We start from the raw sequence: 9,649 nt of genomic DNA, 5'->3' as shown, positions 1-9,649 counted from the left end.
TATGAGGAGTAGTCAAAACCAGATAAAGGTGTTTCAGCAGTGTACACAAACTTGAACTTCTCTGCAACATGAATTAGAAAGCTCTTGCTTTCCAGGGGGAATGACCTAGCCCCCACAGTCACCCAGCTGGGCCAGCTTGCCTTGTGGCTGTGATTTATGCAATCAAGAGGAGAGGTGATTGTGCAGTTCTTCCATGTGTGCTACTCTGGGCAATTTCCTATATAGTGCTGAGGTGTTGCCAAAACCTACTGAAAGCAGTCTGAAGTCTGCATTCTCATTCCAAACTCTTGGAATCAGATTATGCATCACCTAGGTAGATGAAAAGATTAGTTTTATAAATCATTAACCAACAGCAAGCATTCAAATGAAGGAGGTTTTGGCTGCCAAAACTCAAGACAATTTAAAAATCAACCTTGTTTTCTGTCTGGATTTGAGACGTTGGAGTCACTGACAACAAACTGTTCTGAGAGTTCTCCATAAATATATGAGATAGAAAATTCTTCTTTTTATATAAAATTTTTTTCCACCAAAAAAATTATTTTTCATCTTTTCATACCAGTCCAAAATGGGAGTAAGTTTCAATATATCAGAATTTCCTGTTGGACAGACTTGCTTTCTCTTCTTATTATTTTATGGCCTTTCCTAGAACAATGTCTGAAATATGATCTCTCTGATTTACCTCCTTTCTGCCTACACTATACCTTTCTTTCTGCCCAGCAATTTGGATTTAACTTCCTTCAAGCTTCTCTTCAAACGTTAAATCTTTTGAAATATTTGACACTGAGCTTGATTTGGTTTTTCTACTTCCACTTGTCTTTCAGACAAAAAAAAAGTGGCTTTTAAAATCCGGCTGCTATCACATATGGCCTGTTATATATCAACAAATTATATTTTTGTTTGATTCCAGAAAAAGTGGAGTCAGCAGTTGGAACCAGAAAATGTCCTTCATTTTTCTGTTTTTATTTGACAGCATAGTATACAGGGTAAAATAGTTATAGCATTTATTGCTCTTACATTTGCTCTTCCACACTGAAATGTCTCCATTTCAAACTAACAGTTTGGTTTAGGGATTTAACCTACAAATGCATGTGTGCGTGTGTGCATGTGTGTGTGATTTCTTAGTTCCACTCTAGTTTTATTTTCTGTTGCTTAAAAAAAAAATTTACATTCTCTCCTCCAAGGTGTAGCTTCTTCTGGGATTTCAGAAAAACTTTTAAAAATATCAATACTATGAATAGTTTTGAAAAGCTCAGCCTTCCTTTCCAAGTGTCTAAGCTCATCATTTTCCCATTCAAGCACATAACAGACATACTAAGGGTAGGCTGTAAGCCAACCTTAAGACTTTGCTGTCCCCATGCAGCAGCTGAAGGGAGTTTGTCCATCTAGTTCTTCTCTGCGGATATGAGCAGGTCTATTCTTTTCCATGAACATAGACATCTCAACAGCATGAAACAGTTCTCATTGCAAAGTCAACAGACAGCATTAAAATTCCCAGTAATCTTCAGCACCTGTACTCACTTCATACTGCAGAGAAGTTAGAGAAATAGTAGAATATGTAAAGTTATATTAAAGTTTGTGACAAAGACTTTGTGTTTCCTTCCTCCTCCTAGAAAATGAGCTGTCTGCTACTCACATTTTAAGCCAACTCTAGCCCACTCCTTGCCTACCACAACATCGTCACAGAACTCTTCCTGCCCTCCCCTCTTTCCAGTTCCCTTATCTACCTGGATGAAGGAAGCTGTATGAGCGGTCCCCAAGCAGCTATCTACTCCCACCTCTTCTCCAGCCACACGTGTACTATACAGTTGGAGCCCTTTTGGCCTTCAGTCTCTTGACAAAACAATGTTCTGGCAACTTTAATGAAGAAAGAATTTAACATTTGTGCCAGTGTGCACATGCTTAACGTTAAGCAGAAGCTTAAATAATAGAAGTGGTTTGCAAAATCAGGGCCTAATTCTGGCAGAGGATTATGTATTAGTAGTTTAAGGTCTTCCTCTCAAAAAGCTATATAAAGTCCCCCTGCAGGCCCAGGTTCTGAAGCAGTGGGGCCAAAATCATCCCTGGAATTACACTCACTGGTTAGGCTTCCAAAAACAATTCTGGAAAGAAAACAGTCTGTGAGCTCAGCAGATGATTTTGATTAAAAAGAATATGTTCCTAAAAGTAAATATACAGAGACTTAAAAAGTGCTACAGTGTTATTAGCTACTAAAGCAAAATGTGAAAGAAAGACACCTTCTAAGATAACACACTCACGGTTACGAATTACCTGACAGCGTTCTCAAAAGAAAATAGGCTCTATACAAAAAAAAAAAAAAGAGATACTGAGGGGCAGTGTGTGTTTTGTCTTTACCATCTACATTCTGGAAACATTTTTTGAGGTTGCATTGCCTGAAGCAGCCAAATCACCCCTAATTTAGAAGTAAGCAGGAGATTAAATAGGCTTTCTCTAAAAGTCTGGTAAAAGAAACTCCTCCATTTCTTTTCCTCTCAACCCCTTTTGTTATCCCTGCTTTACATTCTCACAACCTCCCAGATGCGTGTGCATGAGTTTCCATTATGACGAGAGCAGCTATTTGCAAGGCATGAGTTCTTATGAATAAAAAGAGCTCATGTGCCAGCCTGCCATTTCCCTCACTGTAATAAAATCAGCTTAAAAAACATGGCATTTCAAAAAACTTTAAATTTGGATCACTTTCATATGTTCTTGTAGGTTTTTAGTTGTTTTGTGGGGAGAATGGGAACAGAGTTCAATTTATTTACACCTAAAACTTGCGTACAGTTCACCGACGACTTGAAGAATGCTTGAAGCACTGAAGAACAATAAGAAAACACATAACAAGAATAATGGAAAAAACAGATTTTAATAATTCTTTTTCCTTAATCTCTTCCCTTGCTCCAGGATATTTCCCATTTTTGATTAGCTTGTTTTTCCTTGTATATCTGAGGTAAATACATGCAACCATATGCCATAAGTTTCTTTGCTGCTGCCAGCCCACCCACCCCCCAGTCTTAAACATGAACTTTCACAGTTTGCCAACACCCTCTTCTTTCCTTTCTATTTATTTTTTATCCTCAAATTTTATGGGAAAAAGCTTATTAGTATTTCATTTTAATTCTCCTTTTCCATTCTAATACTAATGAATCTATTGGTATTTCCTAAGGGAACTGACAGATTTCCCAGTTTTTTGATTCCTATGTTGCAACAGGCTAGATACACGTGCCTTACCGCTTGGTGAGGAAAAGTGCATTCAGTAGAATTACGGACATGATCAGGGTTTGACCAGAGAACTGCAAACACTGAGGCACCAACAAAGTTGAGTTACTGTCTAAATGGTTGGGTTAAGGACCACAATTTTGGATTTACATGACCCAGTTCTGCCCATTCACACACTGGATACTGCTATATTGACAGACATGGACAGACCTTCTCTTATTGGCCCCAAAACTGGAGACATCCACACAGGAAAACTGACTTATGCTAGGCTGTGTCCAAAGGCAGTCTGGCAGCGTTAGTCCAATGCTGCACCTGAACTGATGAGCCTGGCCAAGGGCTTACTACCTTGGATGCCTCACCAGACTAACACAGCTGGGATCCATCTGGATCCAATTGCTTATTTTCATAGAAATTCAGGCTTGCCACAGATGTGTGGCCACAGAGCTCAAACCTCAGTTGGATAAAACCTAGCTTCCCTTGAGACCAAGCTCCAAATAATTGTTTTTTCCAGAGCAGAAATAAATACAAAGCACTGAGGGAGAGAAAGGAGGACAAGAGCCTTTTCAGTCTAGAATGATATGGGAAGGTTATAGGGTAATAGAGGAGAAACAAGCAAGGTATGAGAATCTGAAAAGAAAGGCCACAAATGGAATTGTCTGCAAACTCCTGATGCCACTCACTGTCATTCAGAAAAATACAAACACAATGCCTGAAATTACGTGCAAACCCTTGTTGAAAAGAAAATGATTTCTGATTTCTGTGCGCACACAAAAAGCTGCAGCTATGTTTAACTTACTGTATTTTTTCAGTTTCCAAGGGAACAGAACATATAGTGATTGAACGCACATGTTGCTAAATTGATGCCCTGGAAAAATCCCAAGTGGCTTAATGTCACGCAGTGTAATTTAATTTGCATTAATAGTACAGTGTGCCAAAAACACTGCTGGTAGTGTGAGGTTTGGTGAGTGCGCTACTGCAAAAAGCAAAGGGAAAACATACCAACATTTTAGCAAACTGGGTCCACTCACTTGCAAAATATATCCAGAGTTTGAATCACAAAATTATTTAGATGCCTAAATGCCACTGTCACTTTGAGAGACAAGGTCTGTCTTACTACATGAGGGTGTCTATATTTTGAATCATGTTACAGATGTATAGCAGAGGGATTTTAAAAGTTCATTATAATGAACCTACCCCAGACATGCTGCAGATTCCACTGGTACTCCCAATAATTTCAATGATCTAAAATATAAAACCAGTAAGTGTTTCCATTCTACTGCATGGTAATAACAGCACACCCAAAGTTAGAGATTGACAAAAAAAGGCATGTGTTAAGATTAAGATCTGCAGAAAGGCTGTTAAGATCAAAATCAATAGGCTATGTTGCTGACAGGTGAAGTTCTAGCCTCAGTAACCACCAGCACAACCCAAGGGGCTCAGAGGCTGATTTCTGGTTAAATTTAATTCCCAGACAAAAGAACTGGAACAAATTACCAAACCATTCATAGTCATCTACAAGAAAACAAAGGGAAAATTAACAACCTATACAGATTTATCATGAGTAAAAGTAATCAGGGGGCCAGAAAAAAAGAAAGTGCATGTCATACATTTGAATTTTACCATTAGTCCATTTAGAATCTAGTACTGCTTCCTACAGTGACTTAGATGATAATACATAGTTATTAAATCTATACCTGACATAAGTAGGAAACGATCTGTGAGGTGCATTAGAGAACAGGTCTGAATTCAAATAGATGTGAACAAATTAAATCCATGGTATGAAAAAAGTCTGCTATTCAATCTTCAGAAGTCTGAAGCTCTGCATGCAGACTGAAATAATACATTACATGAATAGAAGGTAGTTAGCAAGATACTAGGAAACAGTTTCGCAAAAAAGGATTGGAGGAGAGTGGAATTAGCTGAGGATCAGCCAATAGCATCAGACTGTTATGAGAAAGGCAAACATCATATTGTTAAATAAACAGGTATAGCTTGTAAAACATCTCACATAATCCTTTGGGATTTGTCAGGATTACTGCACTGTGCGCAGTTTCTAACCACAAGACATTAACATCATTTTGAGCAATGCAGGAATAGATTGCCTGAGGAATTTGTGGAGTTTCCATCAGTCCTTCAAAACAGGGCAGACAAGCATCAGTCATGAATGCCCAAGATGTACCTACTTGCATTCTGAGCAGTGTGAAGGAAAGCCAACAGCATGGGCCACATTCACATAATCCAAAAGATAAGCATTGCTAGCAAAATTTTAAAAAATTTTAAAAACACCACATTGTGATAGTTAGCATAGTAATGGAAAATTAAATACCTTAAAATTGAACAAAAACACATAAGAGTATCTATCGTATGATACAAACTGCACCATCAGGCATCTATAGAAAGGCTGCCTGGAAAGTTGAAGGCCACCTTTGCCCTCCTCCTCTCCACACCACATCTCTAAGTAGAGGCTTCTGCTCAATGTTGCTCAAGCAAGCTGCTGGTGCAGTTTGTATGTGAGCTGCTTAGTTGTTGGATCTGCTCACTCAACAGTGTTCAGAGGCTCAGAAGTAACACTAATTCTGTAGCAGTCACTGTTGAAAGCTGAGCATCCTAGCACAGGAGACATGCTAGGAGATGACAACAGGGCAGTAAGCTCATCACTTGCTGCTGAGCATCATTGCAGAGCTTCTGCAGAGGAGCCCAAATATTTCAGTTAGCTAATGGGGAGGGGTTTATCTTTTTCAACGTCTGGAGCAAGGCACAGAATCTCAGGGTTTGGAAGGGATCTCTAGAGATCATGTAGTCCAACCTCCTGCTAAAGCAGGTTCACTAGAGTAGGTTACACAGGAAAGAATCCCGGTGGGTTTTGAATATTTACAGAGATGGAGACTCCACAGCCTCTCTGGGCAGCTTGTTCCAATACTCTGTCACCCTCAAATTAAATAATCTTTTTCTTATGTTTACACAGAACTTACTGTCTGCCAATTTGTGCCCATTGCCCCTAGTCCTGTTGCTGGCCACCACTGAAAAGAGCCTGGCCACATCCACTTGACTCCCACACTTTAGATATTTATAAGAATTGATAAGATCCCTAATCAGTCTTCTCCTGGCTGAACAGTCCCAGGTCTCAGCCTTTCCTCATACACAAGATGCTCCAGTCCCCTAACTGTCTTCGTGGCCCTCCACTGGACCCACACCTCCCTAGAAGTTCCCATCATTCTTGAACTGGGATCCCAGGCCTAGACGCAGTACTCCAGATGTGGCCTTACCAGGGCAGAGGATAGGGTGGGAGAAGAGCCTTGCTTGACCTGCTGGCCAGTTCTTTTTAATATACCCCAGCATACAGGTCCCCCAGCAAACTATGCTATGGCACATGTAAGAGAGGAAGGTGATACAGAACAACCAGAATGGCTTCACCACAAGCAGAAACTGCCTGACTAACCTAGTGGTATTCTGAGATGGTGTAATTGTGTCAATGGACAGGAAAGAGCAACTGATGTCATCTATCTGGCCTTTAATACAATCCCAAACAACATCCTCCTCTGCAAACTGGAAAGATATGGATTCGATGAGTGGACTGTTTGATGGATGAGGAACAGGCTGCAAGATGGTACCCAGAGGGTGTTGGTCAATGGCTCAATATCCGGATGGAGATCAGTGACTACTGTGTCCCTCAGGAGTCACTACTGGGACCAATGCTCTTTAATATCTTCATCAGTGACATTAACAGTGGGATTGAGAGCAAGTTCACTGATGACACCAAGCTGTGGGGTGCATCAACATGCCTGAGGGATGAGATGCCATCCAGAGGGACCTAGACAGGCTGAGCAGTGGGCCCAACAAATCCAAGAGCAAGCTCTTGCATGTGGGTTACGGCAACCTCCACTATCAGTACAAGTTTGAGTATATAAAGATGGAGCACAGCCCTGATGAAAAGGACTTGTGGGGTACCTCATAGAATGGCTTGGGTTGAAAGGGACCTCAAGGATCATGAAGCTCCAACCCCCCTGCTACAGGCAGGGCCACCAACCTCCATATCTAATACTAGATCAGGCTGCCCAGGGCCTCATCCAACCCGGCCTTGAACACCTCCAGGGACTTGCAGATGGCAAGCTGGGCATCAGCAAGTACTGTGCCCTTGCAGTGCAGAAAGCCAATGGTATCCTGGGCTGCATCAAAAGAAGTGTGGGCAGCAGGTCAAGGGAGGTGATTATGCACCGGTGAGACCTTACCTGGAGTACTGTATCCAGACTTAGAGTCCTCAGTACAGGAGAGATGTGGATCTGTTGAAGCTCGTCCAGAGGAGAGCCACAAAAATGATCCAAGGGATGGAATACCTCCTCTACAGGGACAGGCTGAGAGAGCTGGGGCTGTTCAGCCTGGAGAAGAGAACGCTGCAAGGTGACCTGAGAGTGGCCTTTCAGTATCTACAGGGGAGCTACAGGAAAGAAGGGGACAGGCTGTGTAGCAGGGTCTACGGTGACAGAACAAGTGGAAATGATTTCAATTTAAAAGAAAGGAGATTTAGATTGGATATAAGGAAGAAGATTTTTACAGTAAGGGTGATGAGGCACAGAAGCATGTTACTCAGAGAAGTGGATGTCCCATCCCTGGATACATTCACAGTCAGGCTGGACAGGGCTCTGAGCAACCTGATTTAGCTGTAGGCATCCCCATTCATTTCAGTGGAGTTGGACTAGATGATCTTTAAGATCTCTTCCAACTCAAACATTTCAATAATTCCTTGACTATATACCGTTGTCCTTCTTGGCCACAAGGGCACACTGCTAGATCATGGTCGACCTACTGTCCACCAGAACACCCAAGGCCTTCTCCCCAGAGCTCCTCTCCAGTAAGTCAGTCCTAACCTGTACTGCTGCATGCAGTTATTCCTCTGCAACCTTGCTCTCCTAAGGTTCCTCTCTGGCCAGATCTCCAGCCTGTCTAGGTCTCACTGAATGGCAGCAGACTTCTGGTGCATCAGCCACTCCTCCCCACTTTTGTATAATTCGTCAACTTGCTGGGGGTACACTCTACCCCTTTATCCAGGTCATAGCACATAGCAGAAATAAAACAGGAAAACTGTTGCTCATATTCACTGTTTGCTCCTTGCTCCATGCTGGAAAAAAACTGCAACCATTCTGTGCCACATCCAGGCATGCTTAAACTCAATGCTCACAGTTGTGAATAGCATGTGTTGCTCTACCTGGTGTTGAGCCTGTTGATGAGCAACTGCTACAGAGGTAATCTTGAATCTCCGACACCCTGGGACAGGGGCCTGTGGTAGGAAAGAAAAGAATAAGATTTCTCCCGCTGGTGTTCTTTCTTAAGGTGATGCTAGCTGTGGCTACTTCATGCATGGTAAGTGGCAACAGTTTGTGCCCACCTTTGACCACCTGCAGGCTCAGGGTGCAAGAAATGATCTTGTCCTTATGTTAAACAACTGCGTCCATGGTCACAATGGACTTTGTGGTGGATCAAATCATAAAAGATAAAAGCTTTTTGCTGCTTTTTTAAGATAATGCTGAGCTGAAAAGGTTTATTCATTACTATGTCACCACTGAATAGATGCATGCTGCCTCATGTGCACTTGTAAGACATAGTGATACAAAATGAATCAAGGACACAAACACAGAGGTTTTGGTCACTTGAACATTGAATGGAAATCTATTATCTACCCTAATTTCAAAGCAGACAAGTAATTACAACATGGCACACACACTGGCTATTTTGCTGGCACACATTTCACTCACAAAAGCTGTATTAAAAAGTAAAATGAGAATTCAGACTCCAGACATTTTAATGTATCAGCTTTGAGCTTATGCTGGCTCTGTTTTACTATATTGTTAAGGATTTTGCAACCACTGCACAAAGTGAAGGCCAAATTTACCCCATGAAAACAAAGTCGCAGGTCAAGATTAATCTAGTTCACTGGGAGGTGGACTAAAGTTGGAAGTTAAAAAAGTTAGAACTTCAACTCATTTAACTCCTTCAAGGTGAACGCAAGTATCTATTATAAATTCAACATCCTCCTGTAATTCTGCATGTAGCTTCCAAGACCAGGTTGGATGGGGCCATGGGCAACCTGGTCTAGTACCAGATCTGGGGGTTGGTAGCCCTGGATGTGGCAGGGGGGTTAGAACTTGATGATCCTCAGGGCCCCTTCCAATCCAAGCCATTCTGTGATTCTTCTAGACCCTGGTCATTCAGATCACACATTTGCTGGAGTCATTTATAAAGCCTGCCTCCCTCAGGGAAAAGTTCTAGTGGTATAATTACAGTGGTATTAGTCCATCTTTAGCATGTGGTTTTGCCTCACATCAATTCATGTAATTCAGTCTTTTTATGTATATCTTAGCAAGGTTAGTAGTTTTATGGAATAGAGAGCCTTAGACCTGTAAAGCCTTTGCTTTTTGTAAGCTCCCAAGTTATCTTG

General features: G+C 41.5%; 1 long non-coding RNA gene across 1 annotated transcript; it reads right to left on the bottom strand.

Moving 5' to 3' along the window:
• LOC110389435 lies at positions 1,314 to 8,501 on the bottom strand. Its single transcript, XR_002433209.1, has 3 exons — positions 8,420 to 8,501; positions 4,411 to 4,458; positions 1,314 to 1,524 (listed from the first exon to the last, which is right to left on the bottom strand). It is a non-coding gene; the product is annotated as an uncharacterized LOC110389435 (long non-coding RNA).

The sequence above is a fragment of the Numida meleagris genome, chromosome Z (assembly GCF_002078875.1).
Source record: "Numida meleagris isolate 19003 breed g44 Domestic line chromosome Z, NumMel1.0, whole genome shotgun sequence".
NCBI lineage: Eukaryota > Metazoa > Chordata > Aves > Galliformes > Numididae > Numida > Numida meleagris.
Note: the sequence above shows the minus strand (reverse complement) of the source record. Positions and strands in the feature narration are given on the sequence as shown.